At 38.8% G+C, this 23,960-nt stretch overlaps 3 long non-coding RNA genes and 3 other non-coding genes across 6 annotated transcripts; 3 read left to right on the top strand and 3 right to left on the bottom strand.

Moving 5' to 3' along the window:
- Positions 1-2,830: 2,830 nt before the first annotated feature.
- Positions 2,831-3,604, bottom strand: LOC124202519. Its single transcript, XR_006878206.1, has 3 exons — positions 3,377-3,604; positions 3,155-3,286; positions 2,831-3,047 (listed from the first exon to the last, which is right to left on the bottom strand). It is a non-coding gene; the product is annotated as an uncharacterized LOC124202519 (long non-coding RNA).
- Positions 3,605-18,199: 14,595 nt separating this feature from the next.
- LOC124202508 lies at positions 18,200-19,008 on the bottom strand. Its single transcript, XR_006878198.1, has 3 exons — positions 18,785-19,008; positions 18,540-18,670; positions 18,200-18,434 (listed from the first exon to the last, which is right to left on the bottom strand). It is a non-coding gene; the product is annotated as an uncharacterized LOC124202508 (long non-coding RNA).
- A 1,119-nt stretch (positions 19,009-20,127) lies between these two features.
- Trnai-uau lies at positions 20,128-20,224 on the top strand. Its single transcript has 2 exons — positions 20,128-20,165; positions 20,189-20,224. It is a non-coding gene; the product is annotated as a tRNA-Ile (tRNA).
- Positions 20,225-21,575: 1,351 nt separating this feature from the next.
- Trnai-uau lies at positions 21,576-21,688 on the top strand. The gene is made up of 2 exons: positions 21,576-21,613; positions 21,653-21,688. It is a non-coding gene; the product is annotated as a tRNA-Ile (tRNA).
- Positions 21,689-22,332: 644 nt separating this feature from the next.
- On the top strand, positions 22,333-22,461 carry Trnai-uau. The gene is made up of 2 exons: positions 22,333-22,370; positions 22,426-22,461. It is a non-coding gene; the product is annotated as a tRNA-Ile (tRNA).
- Positions 22,462-22,534: 73 nt separating this feature from the next.
- On the bottom strand, positions 22,535-23,480 carry LOC124208782. Its single transcript, XR_006880592.1, has 3 exons — positions 23,193-23,480; positions 22,950-23,103; positions 22,535-22,842 (listed from the first exon to the last, which is right to left on the bottom strand). It is a non-coding gene; the product is annotated as an uncharacterized LOC124208782 (long non-coding RNA).
- Between the last annotated feature and the right edge of the window lie 480 nt (positions 23,481-23,960).

The raw sequence follows: 23,960 nt of genomic DNA, 5'->3' as shown, positions 1-23,960 counted from the left end.
GTTAGACAAACATTCTACTCCAGGGACTCTCCAACCTTATATACGGACGAAGTGGTAGATTTTGATATTTCTGACTTTTTCGACGGAGCGAACCCTGGCCCCTCAAGCGATACCCTACCGTTGAAGAAGACCGCTTTATGGACCGGTCTTGAAACAAGCATTAATTCTGACTTTTGGCCGTAACACAAATTTTCTCTGGTGGCTCTTCTACAATCTCACTTGCAAACTTTTGCAGTATCAGATACGGATATCGATTACTGTACCGTGGCAGAACACCCAATCATAGTGTAAACCATGAATGTAAAAACAATTATAATAGTTTCTTCAGCCACTTGAAGTTGTTAATAAAAATTTTTAAGTAATTTTTAAACTTTTATCCATAATAACTGGGTCGGGTTCTATTAAATCATAACAATTCCAACCGTCCAAAGACGGAACATTTGGGAACGAATTAAAGGTTACTTAACTATATCTAAAATTTTCAAAATATTTATATAAATTTTTTTTAAACATATAAAACTAAATAAATCCAATATAAAAACTGGTAAATAGTGTTATAGATAAACCCAAAAGAGTTTAATACAAAAACCAAAAAAGTTGTATTAAAACTTAAAAAAGTTTAATATGAAATTAAAACCTCCAAAAAGTTCAATATAAAACTGGGAAGTTGTTAAAAACGGCAGCCGCTTAGCGGTCAAAATAATAACTTCATGCCACATCGCCAACCGTATTTATAGCCAGTTTGAATCCAGTAGGGGAGAGTGGGGCTTAAAGGCCTCGGGGCAGGTCGCTCTATTCTAATTATTTAGCTCTATATTTGATTGAAAAAATTTAGCTTTTGACCATGTGTGCATCGTTATTATGCGCACTACTACTTGAAATTTCAAGAATATAGAACTAGCCGTTCTGAAGATATAAAGTAAAAACACTTTTTTTACTTTTCTGATGTAAGATTTTTCAAACAGGTTTTTCAAATAATTTCTTTTGGAATAATGATAAAAAAAAATAAAAATACTGGTTTAATAGAGAATTTTATCCTCTATTGACTATATGTTAAGGCGTAAACAGAAAACTAAATTATAGTGGCTTAAAATATATTTTGTGTAGACGCCCCTGTTGGGGCTATTTGTGCCTTTCAACGTGGGGCTATTTGGCTTATGGAAAATTGCCATTGCTGAGAATAACTGAATTTTTGAATTAGCTCAAATTACTTATGGATATTAAAAACTAACCAAGAGATTTATATAAAATTCAACCTGAAAAAAGAAATCGTTGTTATTATGATTTATTTGATCAAAATCGAGGTTTCAAATCAACCCCCGTTTCGGCTGTTCTCCCATTAGAATTACAGGGACAACCAACTAACCACGTTGTAGTGGCATGATACGTCATTTTTTTCGTTTTATAACTTAAATAACGCTGGACTTGTAACTAATAAAATTTTCAAAAAATATGTTCTAGATAAAAGAATGTTTGCTTTTTTTTAAGACAAAAAGATTTGGAAAAGGCATTGATGGAGGGAAATGGGAGAGAAAATTTAAAAAATGGTGCCAACCCTTACTACTCTCCCCTACTATAAACGGGAGATACTTGTGCGCGTTGCCCAAAATTTTGAGCATTTCATTTAGTAGTTAATTAAAAAACGAGCAAAAGCTTAAATAATTTGAGGGCTTATCGCTGGTCCGTCAGCTATGTTAGCGCAATCACCCGTTCGCTGTTTTGAGCGGCTCCTTGCGCGAAAAATAATTCAAACAAATATGTCACCCTAGATCTAGCTCTAAATAAACGCGCATTGCGCTAGCGATGTATTTGCAATTTACTTGCGCGCGGTACGCTTTATTAGCCTATTTAGCGCAATTCATTTCATCACAGCATTTTATGAGACGCGCAAGCGCTTCGTTAATTTAACTTTTCGGTTGCGAGAAGAAAATTTATTGTGGCGAATGGACGAGTAGCGCACATTATATTAGCGCTTATCGTGAGTCCGTTCGCTATCTTAGCGCTAATCGTCGTCCATTCAATGTTTTGGCGGCTCACTTCGCTGCGCAAACAATGTAAAATTTTTGCGCTCGTTGCTGCGCAATTCACCCCCAAATTTGTTTTATCATGGCTGAGAGCACGCATTGGTCACAAGCCGATTAATCTCGGTTGAACTGCTGTTTTAAACCATTTAATGTTTTACCATAGGAATTGTTTATGACATTTACGTGGATTGCGGGCGTGTATTAAGAAAGTCGGTTTTGATCAGTTTTGACGGATTGCATTTGCATCTATACAGCTTAACACGGATCTTCTAATAGTTCAACAATGTTATAGATCCCAAATCAACCGCAAACCCGGATCCAACTTGATGGTTCAGCTTAAATCTGATATCGAGTGCGAATTAAAATTTAAAAATAAAAAAAAACCCTCGAAAGACGATATAGAAAACAAAATTTCTAAAAATTGCGCAACAACAACCCAAAAATCAGCCAATGGTTACACCGGACACTGACCCGTTTCCTCTTTGGAGATGCGTTGAAATATTATCTCGCTGCGCAATTCACGTTGCCATTTTTTTTTTCTTAACGATTTCCTTCGGTTTGATACTTGGCAACACAATCATAGTTACAATTAAGCCGTTATATTTTTTTATTCATTAGCCTATATGCTTCATGTTAGCATGTCTCCAGTGGCGCAGTTGGTTAGCGCATGGTAGCTACTTATACAACAGTGTCTTATTCGCTAATGATATTCATGGAAAGTAACTGGGACGGGTTCTATCAAATCAAATACAATTACATCCATGATCCTAGATAACAGTTAGTAACGAATTAAAGGTCTGAACTGATTTTTTTTTTACCCAACTTTTACTATTTTGTACATGGCCATTGTTTCTAATATTCTAATATATTATGACGGAATGTCTTGTCGTTCACTGGAAATTGTAGGCGATGCGGCGAGATGAATTTTGTGTATTTTCCCGTCTACTCACCATGTATACGCACACTTCTTCACTCCTGCCTTATCGCCGTATCTCTCGCCCAAAACTGTGCCGGTGAAAACATCTATAATATATATTTGATGGCATCGTTATTAAACGCAATTTCATGATTTTATTCATATTCATGTTAAAAGAAAATCGATTAATAAATAATAGCAACTTCAGAATTACTTTTTTCTTTTTTTTTGACATCGGTTGCTGTGATGAGGCAGTTCTATCGATTTCGACTTATGACAGTGAAGATTAGTACGCCCAATAAGAAGAAAAAAACATAAAAGGCAAGGTCCAAATAAGTGACAGCAACTAGCATAGAATCAAAGAAATTTCATGCAATTGTATTTTACGATGTATTTTTTTCAATTAAAAGTTATTCAAATCGTATTGTTTACTTACCCATAATGGAAAATAAATTCAATTCAAATCAGTGAAATGAATATGTTGTTGTATGTTATTATTGATCAGATAAGGATGCTGCGTGTTGTGTGCTACGTAAGAAAAGAAGTATATACGCAGTCCTAAACAGTACCAAAAAGTGACTTATTGAAAGAGAACAATCTCCTTGGGTCTGACTTCGCTGCAACAACCGATTCGTCTCGAATGGACGCTTCATATTATCAACTGGATTTCGATGTTTCTTATCTTGCTGCGCAATAAACCCAAAATGTTTTTATCATGCTGGCTGAAAGCACGCAATATTCAAGCCGATTAATCTCGGTTGAACTGCTTGTGATGAAAAAAATATTGTTTACCATTTCATATTTTACCGTAGAAATTTTAATGATATTCCCGTAGAACGACTGCGGGCATGCAATAAGAAAGTCGAGTGCTTTTGATCAGTTCTGATTTGCATCTGCAGCAGCTGAACACTGATCTTCAAGTTCAACAATTTTACATATTTAGCCTATCCCCAATCAGTTGTATTAAACTGGATCTAACTTGATGGCTCAGCTTTAAATCTCATATCAAGTGCAAATGACAAGTAAAAAAAAATGGAAGCCTCAGTTGGCCCTTTGCTTATACACTACCAAGAATTCATGACAAAAAGTCAATGGGGTCAACTTTATCTCACTTTTCGTCTGACTTTTATTGCTGGCCTTTATGATTACCAAGCTCAAAACCCATACGAACCCAACCGTTTCATATAACTTGAGTATAGCCTACCACTGCTGTTAACGAAGGTTTATGATTCTTTTCCTTATAAAAGCAAGTTGACCTGAACTAAAACCGAAAACTAATACATTTCATTCATTCTCTCTTTCTCTAGTGGGACCCCCGGACTGTACCTGTAACAGTCAGGAGGAGCAGTGGGCAACAGCCATCGAGTTAATTCGTGATACCTCAAGGTGTTTTGTGGAAACCCGGGACACCAAAGCGTGCTGGGATCTGTTGGCAAAGCTCTTTGAGCTCCCATTTTTCGATCCGTTGAAGCTCACAGCCCCGTACAGCCTTCAAGGGCGACAAGGCAGAGAAGCGTCAAACAAAAACAGGCTTACCCAGGACTTACCTGAGGAAGCCCAACAAGAATTGAGAAAGTGTGAGGAGACGCTTAAAGTGCACTCAGAACTAGTGGACTCTCATAAAGCGGCTGCAAAGCTCGCAGCAAAACGTAAGCTGTTGATCTACTTGGAGGCAGAGTTCGCGGAGAAAGAGGCGAAGCTTGAGCGTGAACGCCAAGCGCTTAACATCAAGCGCCGCAGGACCGAGACCGAAGCTGTCCAGTTCAACACCGCAACCGATCGGCAGGAGATCCCACGAGCCCACGCAGGGATAAGTGGTTTTACACGGCAGATCCCCACCGATCCCTTGGTAACGGCCAGACGGGATTTGATCAACAGAGCATACGTCAAGGATTTACAACCTCCCAAAGTGAGGCAGGGCCTGGTGTCAGCAGGCACCAACCCTAGCAAAGGAAAGCAGCTCGCAGCCCCAGTGGGCATCAGCCCGCTGCTGAAACAAGTGTCGATAGAATTGTCGGCAATCACTGGCTTGGACGTGGAAGATGTGCCTGGAAGCCGTGCATCCCCCTTGAATCAAATGGAGAATTTCGAGACAGGAAATGAGAGGGACAATGTGCGCGACCAGCGCTATCACTCTCGCCGTAAAAGAAAGGAATTTTCCTCATTCATGCATGAAGTCGTCAGGAGATTTCCCTTATCCTCAACGAGAGATGCTATATTGACGAAGGAGGAACGGAACAGGAGTTTCATCCTGGAACATATTCCAGAAGCGGTTTTAGCAAGCCGTGTTTATTTTTTTGTAAATATTTTTGGAACTCTAAGGGACTTCAGTATGTCGAAGCCGAATCGTCGCAGGAAACATCGGGGTACTTCTACTGTCATCGTCGAGTTCGAGAGTGCTGAAGACGGGGCAAGGTTTGTGAAGTCAGAGCGGTCTCTTGATTCAATCTTTGAATGAATATTTAATTTTAATAAGAATTTTTTATTTATTTTATTCAGGTTTAAAGGGAAAAAATGAGGAAAAAAAGGTATGAAGATCGCGAAAAACGATTGGGGTTTATCAATTTCATGGAGAGTGTCAAGCAGACATTTCCGTACTCCACCACGAGGGATGTGTTTATGACCCGGGAGGAAATGGAAAAAAGTTTTCTCCTGACCGAAATCCATGAAACGACACAGGTAAGCAAAATCTATTTTTTGTTAATCAAATTTGGAGCTCTTAGGGATTTTTGCACAGCGAGGCCGAACCGTCGCAAAAAGAAAAAAGGATCCGTCTCAATCTTCGTTGAGTTCCGGAATGTAAAAGACGCGAAGAAATTTTGGGCGAAATCGGAGCGGATTAATTTATTTGAGGCAAGTAATTACGACCCTCTCATTGACCCTATTCCACGTCATAAAAAAGGCTACTCTAGGAAATATTTTTCTTAAAGAAAGATATTTCCTAGAGTAGGTTGGTCTTCTTTTCTGTCTTCTCCTTCTTCCATTTTTTTTTTGTAGTCCCACTAGGGCACCGTTGGCTGTGGATTTAGCGTAGTTAGCCAACGGTGAGTGTTACTTGCTGAATACGTGGCAAGGTTTTTGAAGGAATGCGGAGCCCGTCAGGTTAACATGTTTCAGGCACGTAGGATCCACGATGCTGTTGAAGTTTTTCCACGTCATCACAAAGGTTACGTAAGAAAGTATCAGCAGTATGAAGCAGAACCCAACGCAGCTAGAAAGAACCGATTATGCGGATTATCAACGATTATAGAAGTTTCTCGCGAAGACGCTCTTCAAGAAGATAATGTATGTTCTCAATAATATAAAAACAACAACTTGACAATCAAACAATAATATTGCTTAACTATGACATTGATTTATAATTCCTCCCAAGAGGCCATTTTGGAGGAGCACCAAGCTACCCCATCGGAGCAGGCTACACCCTCTCGGGCTAAAGCTGAAGGTAAGAAGTTGGAGTTCTCCTACTGGGGAGTCACTAATTCTTTCTCTCTCTAGGGAAAGCGGTACTCCCAGTACCCACCGCTGAACTTCCGAACGAGCTTGGCTCAGATAATGACTCGGCAGAAGTAATTATCTGTGAAATTCTAAATCACATGACTCCCAAGAAAGTCAAAGTTAAGAAAGAGAAAAAACCCCAAAAGAGTGTGAAGGTGTGCAAGGATAAAGCCCCTCGCACTCCGTTGGCGCTAAGGAAACCATCGCTGGGAGACCTCCAAGAAGACCTCCAACTTGACAGCCTTTTCGGGTCTATGAGTGAGGACGAAGACAACTTATTATCTTCTCCTAAAGCCGAACCGGGCAATTTACCGAACCCGGAACCGATCGAAATCGACCAAGTCGAGCTAGAGATACACCCAACTCGAGCCAAACTACTCTGCGAAGACGCAGACAGAATTATTTTCAACAAATAATATTTTCTCTTGTATTTGTTTCTATCTGTCAGTCAGTCATACCTGAACTAAGAATTCCACCCCTTTTTTACGTTGATTGTTGGGCTTGACCCATTGTTCTGTTCTTTACGCCGACTAAGAAGTTATAGTCGACAAAATAAACAAGTTTGCATACCAAACAAGTGTATTCTATTTGCAGTATTCAACATCAAATATTCAAATATTCAACAACAAATTTGACCTGAATTTTTCAAATGCAAATAGATCGAGAGCTCGTTTGCGCTGAATATTTCAATCGGCTACGAGTTTAACCACTAGAATCACGACGGACCACTATTGACAGTTTTAATTTCAATCCATCCAGCCGTCAGTCCGCCCAGGATCAGTCAGGTAAACAGAAAATTCAAAGAGCTGATGTTTACTGGATTGATGTTACTCACGCCTTGGTAGATAGAAATTCAAAGATTGAGGAATTCCCTCATTGCATTTCTCTCTTGAATAAACCCAAACTTAATCTAATTATTTTTATAACCTTTCCATAAAATATTTTGAACTTATAAAATACTGGTCCATTCTGTCCATATTTTATTGCTTGGAAAATGCTTTGAATGAAGTTAGATTGAACTCTTTTAAGAACAACATAAATTGTGTACTTGATTGATCAAAGATTCAAGACCAACTGCACTACTCATTCTCTAAGAAGAAAGGGGCAAAGTTGCCAAGTCATAATAATGCTTAAATCAAGTTGATCGTTTAAATTTGGCTTGAGCTTTGTTTATGCGACGTTGCCTTGTATACAACAGTACAATTTCCGTCGTTTTCTCTTTCGTTCTCTTTTCTTGTGTTCGGCGCTATTTATGTTTAGGCAATTAATAACCATTCATGTTAGGTCCCACAGAGAGCAGGATCTTATTACTTAAACAAAACCTAGACGAAGCTCAAGTCGATCACCCAAGGCGAAGAAAACTTTTTCGTGTAAATAACCTAAAATTCATTTATTTTGTATTCCATAGCTAGGAGGCTCTTTGTACGACAAACACTAGACAACGCATAGGGCGACCACGCAAGGGAGTTAGCCTCTCTTTAATCTGTTGGAAACATCTAATAGGTTAGGGTAGGCTAGATGCTGCGTTGCGAGATAAGCCGTCATCATAGAGACCTTGGTTCGTTAAGTGACAACGCAAATCAGGGTTTCCGTACTTTTATTTTGTTTATGTTCAAGAATCTTCTGTAATGCCGTGATAAGACGAACAAAAAAAAGCGAAAAAGATTTTCATCCTCCTTTGTAAGATTTTGCAGTGTATGGCGCCTAGGGTGTTTCACTTCCGCAATATTTTGGAAAATAAAAGTGGCGTATAGAATTCGAGGTGTCCTTTGACTTAAATTGTTTACTGAATTTTTTTTTTTAATAATGTTTAAGGGTCGCCGTTTTAGAAAAACCGAGCTTTTATACCTTTTTTTTACTTAATTTAATATATTTTTTTTAGTTAAAAGAATTTATTTACGGCATTTTCAGAAATAACTAAGAAGAATGAGAAGAACTTAAGTTGAAAATTTCAAAACCATCGGACTTAGTTTAACGGTCGCCGTGATTAATTCTTCTCAAATTTTCGATAAATTTATTTGAAATCCCTCTAATGATATATTATTTCTTGACAGAATTTATATTTTTCTTCAGCATGGATGGAATATTCTTTCGTACGTCATTTATCTTCATGTACGTCTTTTTAAAGACGTCCGTCCATAAAAAGATGAGATCAACCAAATTTCGAAAAGGAATTTCCATGACACGCCAAGCCACCAAATAGGAGAAAAGGGAAAAAAGATGAAGCATCCGGAAGAACAGAATGGGCCGCATCCGGTGGTGGTAAAAAAAAGGAAAAAACATTGACGGGTGGCCGAGACCACCGAAAAATTCACTAGACAACTGAAAGACATGATCCGTCGCCCATCAACCACGATGAACAATCCACCTCCTATACTCGGCTGATTTTCTAGACTGTGCGGCACAGCTAGAATAGATATATATATATCTCTTAAATTTCTCATTCTTTCTGATCCCGATTGCATCCCCCAACAAAACGTGCAAACCAATTCCCACCCACTCCTGGCCATCCTTTTCACGATTCGAACGGTCCACACTGTGTGTGTGCTCCACTATCTCTTGCTGGGCGACTCACTTCAAAGTGGTGACTTTTCTTCTTTCGGAATATTTTTAACTTGCATACCAACCCAACAACCCAAGCAAAAGGAAATTTCATTGGAGCGCTGGTATTATTGTCGTGCCTATTTTTAAATTTGGTATCAGCGTCTTGTGCTGGACGACGAGGTGTGTGAGTCGAGACGCGAGCGAGGGCATTGAATGCGCACACAACGACATTGAAGCCACTCAATCAGCAGCTTTAAATTTTCGAAGGCACCATTTCGTCGTGTTGGTGTTTCCATCGACGGCTGCGTGTTTTTCTCATTTTTCTTGGCCTCTCCATATTATTTTTGGACTCCTCGAGTGTTGGACGCGTATTGACAATCCTCTGTATAACCCACCCACAATGAACAGTCGGAAATACTCGATACTTTTCCGGTCTCTTAACATCTCTTCGGAAAGAAGAAAAGATAAGTCATGGAAATCGGTCCTACCTTTTGTAGTATGAAGAGTTGTAAAGAGAAATGTCGGTGCATGAGTGCTGGAAGAGATTATTGGGTCACAATCCAGCTGGAAAGCGTTGCATCACGTGATTCATCCGCTGGAAGGCTGCTCTGCATTAGAACTGCTGCGTCCTGTCACAATCGAAACGAAATATGCACACAGAAAAACATAGTTTAAAAGTTTGTGCCGATTCGTTATAGTTTGAATATTGTCTGAACAATGAGAAGTTGGCTTTGCAACCTTAATAATGTTTCTGGATCTTTTCATGCCAAAATGAGAAAAAAATGTTGGTGATTGCTGGATGCTGGTTTGCGTTTTAAAACTCAATAAGGAAACTGTGAAAAGTATAACCAACCATTGCGACTACCGCAGTCGACAGAGTGATAGTCAAGAACTCGTGGAAGTGGCCGGCTGCTGTCCGCCTGGCAAACCAAAACAGAGCCCGTCTTTAACAAATTCAGAATAGGGAAAGAAAAGTTTCACTGTACAGTCAATTCCACAATGGATAACAACAGTCCTTTAACTGCCGATGCGCGAAACTGTCATGAAAGTCGAAAATGACAACGTTATATAGATGAAAATACAGACGATTTTTATAGATGACATCAGAGCTAAGTGGTAAGGGCCGCAGATGACTGCAACTGCCACAACACTGGATGTGACTAGTCTTCCAAACAAAAGTCAAATGCCATTAGTATGTACAACTACAAGAATGAATTGATTGATTTGACAACTCAAATGATTTAGGGAAACGGAGACTAAACTGCTGGAGAAAATTAGCAACCCAAGAATATTGAATCACACAAGTTAGTTAAAAAAATTATCAAAGAGATGGCAAGGAAAAGTGGCGGTTCGCTCGTCTCAAATGATTTTCACGAAATTTTCTGGTCATATATATATATACACATATATACCACCGGCATTCACGTTACCTTGTGTCGTATTGCGGCTCAATGTAACGGTTCGTTCAGTACTTAATTTAATTTCTACCCTAATTTTTCTTTCTAAAGTTCAATTTTTATCGGCAGATTCAATGCTATACCAAAAAATGGTAAAGCCTGTCCTCGCGCTTGTGGAACAAAATAAAACTGGGTAATCACGCCCGGCTTCAGATGACAGTGGCCGAGCCATTGTCGATGAATCATTGTTATTCCACACAATGGAAATTGTGGGAGGACTGGCAGGAAAAAAGTTGAGTTGACATTGTAGTCATACAATTTTACGACAGTAGTTGTAAATTTTTCTTCAAAAGTTTGTGTTAGGGACGAGACCATTTCCGATGGCAAGCCGCACTTGATTGATTCTGGAAGTCTCATCAACATAGAAGGATTTGTGCGGACGATGGCCAGAAGGACGCATCACGACGGCATTTACCCCGTTTACGCTTTACATTGCCATTATTGCCTGACGATTTCTGGGCCTGCAATCATGCAAATCATCGTGATCTACATTTTTGATTTGCTAAACGTAGAGACGACCATCAGGTTAACTTTTCTTTCGTCTTTTTTTATATATATAATAAATATTTCTTTGTATAGTTAGCATATTTATATTTATTCTTTAGAGACGTCCAGCAAAAGTTGATTGAACTAATATGTGACAAAACCATCCTTATCGGACATGGTGTACACTACGCCTTATTGGCCTTGCGGGTAAAATTCATGAATATGTTATTTCCTGTTTGTCCTTTATCATTTCAATTATGGTCGTTTTAGATGACACACGACACAGTTGTGGACACCAGTGTCGTGTTTTGCTCCTGCCTGTCAGCTATAGCAACACGGAAAACATTGCGTGAATTGTGCCGCAATTACTTAAACAAGAACATTGAACACGAAGGTAAAATGCAATGATCCCATTCTACATCTTTGAAACGAGTTTTATCTGGATTTCCAGATTCTACTTAACATTTAGAAGATTCTCCTCTGTCACGTCATCAGGAGCAGCTAACTGTACACACACAGTTCTTTTCGCCCTTTCTTTCAGAATTTTTTTTTTTTGCAGATAGGGAGAAATCATATTAGATTGTCTGTCTAGGCACCGAGCCCTTTTATATTATTCTTTCTCTGTTTTTTGCCTGTCGTGTCTTTTTTTTATTTTTCGCTATCTCGTTTGAAAAGGTTCTTTGCCGCAAAAGAAGCTTTTTCTTCTTTTTTCCACCTGATATTTTTATTATTTGGCTGCTGTGTGTGCAGAGGTCCTCTTGTTTCTCTTTCTGCTTTAATGGGTTGCTGGAACTTTTTTGCAGTTTGAAAGAGGGGGGAGGGAAAAAAGGTAGAGCGGCACTTTCCTCCCAAATTGCCCGTGCCTCTTTTTTGACGAAATCCTTTTTGCAATTGAACTTACCGGCACTTGAAGAATCTTTTTTATGATTATATGTCTCCTTTTTTAACTTGATGACTCTCTTGTCGAGCTTGTTGCTGCATGCCCTTTTTTTCCGCCGACTATTGGTTTGATTTTGATTTTGATTTGATTTATTTATAACGCGCATTATCCAAATAAAGTTCTAATGACGCGGAAAGTACAGTCAGGCTAAGAGTCACAGAAAAAGCATAAGACACATCAATCGAAAAGGTGCTTGAATAAAAGAGAACGAAACTTGGGGAGTGTGGTGGCATTACGAACAGCAAGAGGGAGACGGTTCCAGATGGAAGGAGCGACCTTTGCAAAAGATCGATCACCAAGATTAACATGGCGAGTGCGAGGAACGCGAAGTAGAGCAGATGAAGATGAGCGTTGGCTGCGTGAGTTTTCAAGAGGAATGATTAGACGAGTCAGGTAAGTAGGTGCGGAGCCATGTAAACAGCGATAGGTCAGGGTGGCAATACGAAAAGTGATTCTGTCGTTGACACAGAGCCAATTAAGGGAGCGTAGATGGGAACGAATGCTGTCTCTCTTCGTCACACGAAGAATGAGACGAGCGGAAGCGTTTATCACGCGCTGCAGCTTAGAGAGCAAAGTGCCAGGAAGACCGGCGAAAAGAGAACATGCATAGTCAATTCGAGAGAGGACAAGAGACTGAACAAGGCACTTAGTAGTAAGAGGATCCAGAAAGCGTCGAACTTTGCCAATACGCCACAAGTGAAAGAAAGAGGACCGACAAATATTGCGAATGTGGGAGGACATCGAGAGATGAGAATCAAAAGTGACGCCAAGGTGTTTGACTTCGGCGGACGGTTGAAGAATGCCGGAGCCCATTTCCAACGGTAGAGGGGCAAGTTTGTGGTCTTGATGAGGTGAGACGGCGTAAAAGAAAAGACACTTAGAAAGGTTGAGGATTGATTTGATTTGATTTATTTATAACGCGCATTATCCAAATTAAGTTCTAATGACGCGGAAAGTACAGTCAGGGTAAAAAGTCACAGAAAAAGCATAAGACACATCAATCGAAAAGGTGTTTGAATAAAAGAGAGCGAAACTTGGGGAGTGTGGTGGCATTACGAACAGCAAGAGGGAGTCGGTTCCAGATGGATGGAGCGACCTTTGCAAAAGATCGATCACCAAGATTAACATGGCGAGTGCGAGGAACGCGAAGTAGAGCAGATGAAGATGAGCGTAGGCTGCGTGAGTTTTCTAGAGGAATTATTAGACGAGACAAGAAGGTGCGGAGCCTTTTAAACAGCGATAGGTCAAGGTGGCAATACGAAAAGTGATTCTGTCGTTAACACAGAGCCAATTAAGGGAGCGCAGATGGGAACGAATGCTGTCTCTCTTCCTCACACGAAGAATGAGACGAGCGGAAGCGTTTATCACGCGCTGCAGCTTAGAGAGCAAAGTGCTAGGAAGACCAACGAAGAAAGAACAGGCATAGTCAACACGAGAGAGGACGAGAGACTGAACAAGGCACTTAGTAGTAAGAGGATCGAGAAAGCGCCGAACTTTGCCAATACGAGGATGACATGTTGATCAAAAAGCCATCGATCAGTGCGACAAGTCCAGTGACTAAGGTTTGCGATAGCAGCCCGTTGGTCAGAGGGGTTGGTTTTAGAGTGTAGTTGGAAGGTGATTCGGCCATTTGTGTCATCAGAATACTGATCAATAATGACGCCATCAGTTGCGGTTTGGTCGGGAAGGGCAGAAACCAGAAGAATAAAAAGGATTGCACCATTGACTGAGCCTTGAGGAACACCATAAGGAACTGGAACACTCGAGGAGAAGCAGTCACCAACACGAACACACTGGGTGCGACCGGAAAGGTAAGATGCAAACCAAAGTAGGACATCATCAGCAACGCCACAACGAGTTGAAAGAGAGTCGAGTAGAATGGTGTGATCGATAGTATCGAAGGCAGCTGTCAGATCAAGGAAGCAGACGGCAGTGGCCTGACCGGCATCGACAGTGCAGAGAAGGTCATTGTAGAGTCCAAGAAGCGCAGTCTCAGTGGAGTAATTTGTGCGATAGGCAGACTGACGATCAGGAAGAAGGTTGAAAGCCCCAAGATGAGTAGAGAGTTGGCAGTGGACTACACGTTCAATCAACTTCGAAAGAAAGGAGAGTCCAGCAATCGGTCGATGGATAATGAACAATACAATTCCAGATTGTATTCTGCATCTTTAAAACTTAATTTATTTTTCAATTTCATGTAGTTGACAGGGCAAGATACGCTATTGCATGCATGCAGTTGATGCTGTGGAAAATCAATGTATGAACATTAAAAATTTTTTTCTCCAATTTATTTTCAAAATCAACATAATCATTTATAAATAAATCATAAGGAACACGAGCCGTCGATGTCTACGCAGACGCAGACGCAGAATAGTACCAATCTGGATGCGAGCACCATGACAGAAACTATTCTGACTGAGGACGTGGTGTTTAACTCAACTGCTGCGGCCAAGAACTCGCCAGTTGATGCAGTGTCGAAATGGAATTCGGAAAAAATTGGTGGAGCAGATTCGACGCCATTAACCCCCTTTAATTAACAAACAACATTTATCTCCTTAAATTTAAATCAAAGAAATGGATGACAAGAATGGAATTGCCTCTCCTTCCGTCAGTTTCAATGAAGAGCCCAATTACATCGGTAAAGTTATTTTATTCATTTTGTTCTGTTCTTTCATCTAATCAATAGATTATTTTTAGATAATGTTGTTAGTTTAGAATTCGAGATGGAATCCGAAAAGGAAATACTGAAATGGATGGATGGCAAAATCATCGGAGGTAGGACTTGAAATTAATATTAAATGTATACGCATTCACTAATCACTATTTTGTTTATTCATCTTGATTGTTTGGCTTAAGTCCGCAAAGCCCCGTTGCTCATTTGCAGTCTTTGCTTTCGAGTGTTTTTAGAAAAACCTGCGTTTCTAAAGCACACTCCTAAATGCTCTTCTACACCTAGAGCAACTAACTACGCCAAAAGAACCTGTGACGAAGTTAAGGAAAAATTACGCAAAGCTACAAATAATTAGCTTGCCTGCAGATTGTGGAAATCGGTTTTTCTGAAGAAATTACTGGAGGTTGGAACGGGACCAATGTCTGGTAAGTTTAATTAAGTTAAATTGACCATTTAATGCCAAAGGAATTTACTTGTAAGTTTACTAATTAGACATATCTGCATAATCCTACCTTGATTTTTCCTTTGTTTCTAAGGATAACACTTGTTTTGTGCTTGATAAAAAAGAAATGCCTGAATCGTTGACAATGGTGAGGACTAGCTCACCCGCAGAAGTTTGGCCATGCTTGAATAACGTAATGTCGTCGTTGGCATACAAAGTGGTTGCTTTTCAAATTACTCCATCTGACGTTGCTGAAATTTGAGGCTGCATGTATTTATACGACGAATTGAAGAGAAACAACTGGTATGGGGTGATAGCGGATACAAGCACTTCGAAACTGCCTAGCAAAGTTAAGGTTTTCTACTTCATTCGTTTGGCGAAACAGAGTCAGATGCTGCGGAAGTCGCCATTTCACATTAAAAAATGTAAGTAACTTTAGGCCTCTTTTCTTGTTGTAACAAATTTATGCAGCCAAAAATGTTTCATTCACCACCATTTACAATTTTTTGCACTTTTAAAATTTGACAGCTTTCCGTGAAAACCGCAATTCTGATTACCTGATTGGAATTGCGGTACTAAAAATGCCGCAACCTACATTCCAACTAAGAATCACCTGCACAGCCAAAACGAAATGTCTCTGACACCACCCAAAGTAACACCACATCTATACCTCAAAGTTTTCCACTTCAAAATTTGTACTTTTTACTACACACTTGCACTGTCGCCCCCATAGGCATTCGAAATTTCGACAAATTTTGAAGTGGAAAACTTTGGGGTATAGGGAAGGGTTTTTTGAGTTGATTTTATTGTAAATCATTCTTTATATTCGTAAAGAGTGAATAATTCTGGTTCTATTGGCACAAAGAAAAAGATTTTATCTTGATTTTTACTATTTTTTGTAAATTTTTGAAAACGCCGTATTTAACACGGCGCATATGGGGGGAAAACGGGTGTACCTAATAAAGTGAACGATACCGTAGCGCCATGGGGTTTAATCCTACAACAATTTTGTGTGTGTAAAAAATGTAGATCATCATTAGATCTACTCAGGAAAAAAGAAAAAAAATCTAGCCCAAGCCGTTCGGGTATTATTTGCACTTTTTCTAAGACACGTAGTGCCATAAGAATCCACTGAAAAAAGGGGGGTGTACCTAATAGTTTGGTGGGTACTGTAAAGTAAAAACACTTTTTTTACTTTTCTGATGTAAGATTTTTCAAACAGGTTTTTCAAATAATTTCTTTTGGAATAATGATAGAAAAAGTTAAAATTACTAGTTTAATAGAGAATTTTATCTCCTATTGACTATATGTTAAGGCGTAAACAGAAAACTAAATTACAGTGGCTTAAAATATATTTTGTGTAGACGCCCCTGTTGGGGCTATTTCTGCCTTTCAACGTGGGGCTATTTGGCTTATGGAAAATTGCCATTGCTGTGAATAACTGAATTTTTGAATTAGCTCAAATTACTTATGGATATTAAAAACTAACCAAGAGATTTATATAATTCAACCTGAAAAAATAAATCGTTGTTATTATGATTTATTTGATCAAAATCGAGGTTTCAAATCAACCCCCGTTTCGGCTGTTCTCCCATTAGAATTACAGGGACAACCAACTAACCACGTTGTAGTGGCGTAATGCGTAATTTTTTTTTCGTTTTATAACTTTAATAACGCTGGACTTGTAACTAATAAAATTTTCAAAAAATACGTTCTAGATGAAAGAATGTTTGCTTTTTTTTAAAGACAAAAAGATTTGAAAAAGGTATTGATGGAGGGAAATGGGAGAGAAAATTTTAAAAATTGTGCCAACCCTTACTAATCTCATCTACTATAAACGGGAGATACTTGCGCGCGTTGCGCAAAATTTTGAGCATTTCATTTAGTCATTAATAAAAAAACGCGCAAGCGCTTAAATAATTTGAGCGCTTATCGCTGGTCCGTCAGCTATGTTAGCGCAATCACCCGTTCGCTGTTTTGAGCGGCTCATTGCGCGAAAAATAATTCAAACAAATATGTCACCCTAGATCTAGCTCTAAATAAACGCGCATTGCGCTAGCGATGTATTTGCAATTTACTTGCGCGCGGTACGCTTTATTAGCCTATTTAGCGCAATTCATTTCATCGCAGCATTTTATGAGACGCGCAAGCGCTTCGTTAATTTAACTTATCGGTTGCGAGAAGAAAATTTATTGTGGTGAATGGACGAGTAGCGCACATTATATTAGCGCTTAATCGTGAGTCCGTTCGCTATCTTAGCGCTAATCGTCGCCCATTCAATGTTTTGGCGGCTCACTTCGCTGCGCAAACAATGTAAAATGTTTGCGCTCGTTGCTGCGCAATTAGACCCCCAAATTTGTTTTATCATGGCTGAGAGCACGCATTGGTCACGAGCCGATTAATCTCGGTTGAACTGCTGTTTTAAACCATTTAATGTTTTACCATAGGAATTGTTTATCCCTTTTTCGGCCGTAGGGACATCCGTGGCGAGATCCTCTGGATCGTTCTAATGCCTGTCGGGACAAAGCCCTATAGGGAATCCTCTCTCAATTCTTGTTGACGTGGCGTCTAGAAGTTGAAAACTTTTATCGGCTCACGTCGATAAAGGGTTATGATATTTACGTGGATTGCGGGCGTGTAAGAAAGTCGGTTTTGATCAGTTTTGACGGATTGCATTTGCATCTATATACAGCTTAACACGGATCTTCTAATAGTTCAACAATGTTATAGATCCCAAATCAACCGCAAACCCGTATCTAACTTGATGGTTCAGCTTAAATCTGATATCGAGTGCGAATTAAAATTTAAAAATAAAAAAACCCTCGTAATACGATATAGAAAACAAAATTTCTAAAAATTGCGCAACAACAACCCAAAAATCAGCCAATGGTTACACCGGACACTGACCCGTTTCCTCTTTGGAGATGCGTTGAAATATTATCTCGCTGCGCAATTCACGTTGCCATTTTTTTTTCTTAACGATTGCCTTCGGTTTGATACTTGGCAACACAATCATAGTTTCAATTAAGCCGTTATATTTTTTTATTCATTAGCCTATATGCTTTATGTTAGCATGTCTCCAGTGGCGCAGTTGGTTAGCGCATGGTAGCTACTAATACAACAGTATCTTATTCGCTAATGATATTCATGGAAAGTAACTAGGACGGGTTCTATCAAATCAAATACAATTACATCCATGATCCTAGATAACATTTAGTAACGAATTAAAGGTCTGAACTGAATTTTTTATTTACTCAAATTTTACTATTTTGTACATGGCCATTGTTTCTAATATTCTAATATATTATGACGGAATGTCTTGTCGTTCACTGGAAATTGTAGGCGATGCGGCGAGATGAATTTTGTGTATTTTCCCGTCTAGTCGCCATGTATAGGCACACTTCTTCACTCCTGCCTTATCGCCGTATCTCTCGCCCAAAACTGTGCCGGTGAAAACATCTATAATATATATTTGATGGCATCGTTATTAAACGCAATTTTATGATTTTATTCATATTCATGTTAAAAAAATCGATTAATAAATAATAGCAACTCCAGAATTACTTTTTTCTTTTGTTTGACATCGGTTGTTGTGATGAGGCAGTTCTATCGATTTCGACTTATGGCAGTGAAGATTAGTACGCCCAATAAGAAGAAAAAAACATAAAAGGCAAGGTCCAAATAAGTGACAGCAACTAGCATAGAATCAAATAAATTTCATGCAATTGTATTTTACGATGTATTTTTTTCAATTAAAAGTTATTTGTTATAAGTTAAGTTATAAGTTATAAATCGTATTGTTTACTTACCCATAATGGAAAATAAATTCAATTCAAATCAGTGAAATGAATATGTTGTTGTATGTTATTATTGATCAGATAAGGATGCTGCGTGTTGTGTGCTACGTAAGAAAAGAAGTATATACGCAGTCCTAAACAGTACCAAAAAGTGACTTATTGAAAGAGAACAATCTCCTTGGGTCTGACTTCGCTGCAACAACCGATTCGTCTCGAATGGACGCTTCATATTATCAACTGGATTTCGATGTTTCTTATCTTGCTGCGCAATAAACCCAAAATGTTTTTATCATGCTGGCTGAAAGCACGCAATATTCAAGCCGATTAATCTCGGTTGAACGGTTGAACTGCTTGTGATGAAAAAAATATTGTTTACCATTTCATATTTTACCGTAGAAATTTTAATGATATTCCCGTAGAACGACTGCGGGCATGCAATGAGAAAGTCGAGTGCTTTTGATCAGTTTTCATTGCATGTTTTCATTTGCATCTGCAGCAGCTGAACACGGATCGTCAAGTTCAACAATTTTACATAGATAGCCTATCCCCAATCAGTTGTATTAAACTGGATCTAACTTGATGGCTCAGCTTTAAATCTCATATCGAGTGCAAATGACAAGTTTAAAAAAAAATGGAAGCCTCAGTTGGCCCTTTGCTTATACACTACCAAGAATTCATGACAAAAAGTCAATGAGGTCAACTTTATCTCACTTTTCGTCTGACTTTTATTGCTGGCCTTTATGATTACCAAGCTCAAAACCCATACGAACCCAACCGTTTCATATAACTTGAGTATAGCCTACCACTGCTGTTAACGAATATACTGTATAATCTGCGTTATGATAACATGCGCCCAGATATATCAGGGTTTAAGAATCATGCATTTGAAAATTGAGTAGACTGTAGACATTCACGTGCAAAATATGTATCAATTATATCATGTGGCTAGCTCGCTAAGGTGCGGTTTTCAAGTTTCGTTTATTTTTCACTTCAAATTTATCCCATTCGGTTTAGTATCTGAATGGGTTTGATTCGACTGTATATTTTCCTTGAAAATCTTTCCAAATAAAGATCTAGAGGGATATAGAAAACCAACTTCTAACTTTGCGACAGCAACCGCGCCAAACCATTATAAGAACCGGTTACACCCAACACTTTTGCGTCTTTGGAGATGCGTTTAAATATTAGCCTATCTCACTGCGCAATTCACGTTGCCATTTTCTTCTTCTTAATTATTGCCTTCGGTATTATAGGGTACTTGGCAACATAATCATAGTTTTAATTAAGCCGATTTGTATAGCCGTTATTGTTTTTTACGATTTTTTATTCATTAGCCTATATGCTTCATGAGAGTGTCTCCAGTGGCGCAGTTGCTTAGCGCATGGTACTTATTCGCTAATGATATTCATAAAAGTAATGCCGAGGTCGCGAGTTCAAGCCTCGCCTGGAGAAGATATTCAATAAGAATTACGGGTGAAATTTTCACACAACAGTCCTATTGGTGATGGCAACCTTTTTTGTTAGACGTAAAGGGGGTCGAACGAAATGTTACCGATTGTGATAGGGGAGTGGGGTTCAAGATTCAAGTAAATAACCGAAATTTATCACTGCGAACCGATATTACAATGTCTTAGTCAGTCAAACAAATAAATCGGTTGTTTGAAGCTGTTTTTTTTTTAAATATTTTGTCGTTAAAAAAAATCGCGTTACACAATTTATGAACGCCGAAATTAGGTGGAGTCCCATTCAAAAAGTTCTCCGCAGCGCCTCCTCTAGTAGAGAAAAAAGCTCTATTGGGGATGTTACTCTCCTTTTTTTTCTTCATGATAAGTGTAGAGCTGCCATTGTTCCACGCTCCGTACTTGACGGTACTGAGATTGATGGGCATGTTGTATAATTTTTAAAATTCGGATTTTCAACGAAAGTGCGAGATGAATCATACATATATTTAACAAGAAACGGCATTCAACTTACGTGTTGCGGTTTTGCTCGACATAAAATCGTTGATTGTTGAAAATTGTGTGATGGTGACAGACTGACAGTGCAGTTTGAGACTTTGAGTTTATCCCGTCGACACTAATATATGTAAATTATCGTCGAGGCGTTGCCAAACATCAGGACTTGGAAGGATGTGACGAGTGATTGTAGTATTCCTTCCCAAAAGTCATGTATGTTCGTCTCCATGAAAATGGTGACAACCCATTCGACGTTAAACATACAAATATGCGCATTGCTGGTTAACGCAAGGTGTTACCTAATAGCCTAACCTTATTTCCCCTTTTTCTTGCGCGCAAGCGCAATCCATTTAAGTGAATTGGTTAGAGAACTGAAGGATAAAGTTTTTGATCAAAAATACTCACAGAATAACAAAAGATAGTTTTGTTGATGTCGGTTTTTGTACTACACTGAACTCTACATCCCTGGAGGTGTAGGCTAGAGCATAACATTCATTACAAATTTATCTCATTCAGTTTTGGATCGACTCAAGTGTATAGGCTACTTTCCTTATAGATTTTTCAAAAGATTCCTTTGAAATATACAGAAAACACATTTCTAACTTGCAACAGCTAATGGTTACACCCAACACTGAACAGTGACGTCTTAGGAGATGCGTTTAAACTTTGAAATATTCTCTCGCTGCGCAACTCACATTTCCATTAGCTTATTTAATTTTTGTTTTAATTAATGCCTTCACTATTTTAGGTGGCAACAGTCAATAGCCGAGTACACAATCGTAGTCACAAGTAAGCCGATTAGTATCGTCGTTTATTGTGATATTTTCATTAGTTGTGTCCAAAGTCTGTCTCCAGTGGCGCAGTTGGTTAGCGCATGGTACTTATATAACAGTGTCTTACTCGCTAATGATATTCATAAAAAGCAATGCCGAGGTCGCGAGTTCGAGCCTCGCCTGGAGAATTTGATTTAATGAAATTTCAAACCTAAAATTTTCCCTAGTTTCCTTTTACTGCTACATAATTCGCTGTTACGCATACAGACGAAAAAAAATGATATCGTACCGATTGGCTAGTAAGTGTGTATTGAATTTGAAATAAATGTCCATAAGAATTGTCTGACAGAATAACATATAATAAAGTTGATATACTACACTGAAGACTGAACTCTACATCTCTATGAGTGTAGAGTAAAACCACTATTTCACATTTATCCCATTCAGTTTAGTTCCCGAATTCATTTGATTCAAGTGTATACTTTCACTATAGATATTTCGGATTTCTTTCCTTTCAGATCCCTCGGAATATACAGAAAACAATTTTCTAACTTGCGACAGCAAACGGTTACACCCTATGACCCTACTTGCCACTAACCCGTGGCGTCTTATAGGATAGGCCCTATGCGTTTAAAATATTCTCTCGCTGCTCAACGCTGCGCAACTCACGTTGGCACTTGGAAGTTTATTTTATTTTTGTTTAACTATTGCCTCCGGTATTATAGTTGGCAACAGCCATCATCATATTTAGTTTCGAATAAGCCGATTAAGTATCGTCGTTTATTGTCATCTTCTCATATTATTTGTAGTGTCATGAAATTATTTCAATTGGTCTCCAGTGGCGCAGTTGGTTAGCGCATGGTACTTATATAACAGTGACTTATTCGCTTGGAACTACTATAACTGATGGAATGGATAGAAAGTAATGCCGAGGTCGCGAGTTCGAGCCTCGCCTGGAGAAGTCATTTTATTAGAACTGGATTGGGTGGAAAATTGGATAATATAAACGCCCATTGAAAAAGTGCTTCACAGAATCATGTTGAACTGATGTAATGCAGTAGATTTGATAACTGCCTTATGTTATATTGTAAAAACGACTAATACAACAAGCAATGAATATAAGGGTGCAGAAAGACTTTGGAAATCGAAGAATAAAAAATAAACCATATTCGAGAAGATAACAGATAACTTCGCGGAATTAGGTGGATTCTCATTCAGAAAGTGCTCCGCAGCGCCTCCAGTGGTAGCTCAATGGTCCCAAGGCCAAAACGGTACTGCAGGGGATACTCCTCTTTTTCTCAAGATAAGGCTAGATTTGCTCAACGCTTCATACTTGACGACACTGAAATTGGGCATTTAATTCGATTTTTTTTTAAAATTTTGATTGAAATAAAAGTGCGAGAGAATATAATTAGTTATAAGCATAACATGAAACTGCATTCAACTTACTTGTTGGGGTTTTGGGGTTCGCCTTCGCCTTCACCATAATTTCGTTTCCGATCAAGCAGGGCAACGAGCAGGACGACGAGCAGGACGACGACGACGAGCAGGAAGACGGCAAACAGAAAGGCGCAAATATAATAAAGTTCCTGTGGTTCCAAGTCTGCCCAACCACCGAGGTCATTATTGTACGTTTGAAATGCATGAACTCAATTTGAGAAATAATCAAGGGGATATGGATTGAAAACTTACACATGATGCTTAAAGATGAAAGAAGGTCGATGCCTTCGATTCAGCAATAATCACGGAATTTCGCGTCCGGTCGTTATAGGCGATGAAGAGCGTGGTCTATTAAATGTACGAAAAATCGACTGAAATCGACTAATTTGCCAAGGCTTTCAACTTGATTTGGGCTGTATAACTCTGATAGAGAGACAACTTTTTCATCGGTCAAACCCTTTACTGAGTCGTACGCCTCTTCAAAAATCTGTTGCAACAGATATCTTTGCTGATAGTCGGTCGCGTATCAAGTTTCGAAATTGCGTTGAATCAAATGATGCGGTTTGTAACTATGGGAAGGGAGGGGTTTTGCGCTGCTTTACGTACAATTTTGGCTATTACAAATGCCATCTAGCAGTAAAAAATCAACATATTAAATAGTAATTTTACTTATGCAAATTTTACTTGATGACAAATAAATTATCTTCTTTTGTAATAATATAATTATTAGAGATGCATCAGTTTTGTAGTCCATACCAATGAGGAAAAGTTGTTTTTAAATACAGATAAAAATTTGAAAGATTTCTATAAATTTTTCTTAGAAGAAAATTGCATTTAAATTTCAAAAAAGGGGGGGGGTTTAGAAAATTGTTACGTATTTTAACAGGGGGGTTCATACTTTTGTTACAATTTGTTACGTAGGGGAGGGGGGGTGTCAAAAAATGCCGTTACGTAATTTATGGACGACCCCCGGTACTATTTTTATAGTCGTCGACCAGTTGATTTGTTTTTCTCGCTTCA

Source organism: Daphnia pulex, chromosome 2 (assembly GCF_021134715.1).
Source record: "Daphnia pulex isolate KAP4 chromosome 2, ASM2113471v1".
Classification (NCBI taxonomy): domain Eukaryota; kingdom Metazoa; phylum Arthropoda; class Branchiopoda; order Diplostraca; family Daphniidae; genus Daphnia; species Daphnia pulex.
Note: the sequence above shows the minus strand (reverse complement) of the source record. Positions and strands in the feature narration are given on the sequence as shown.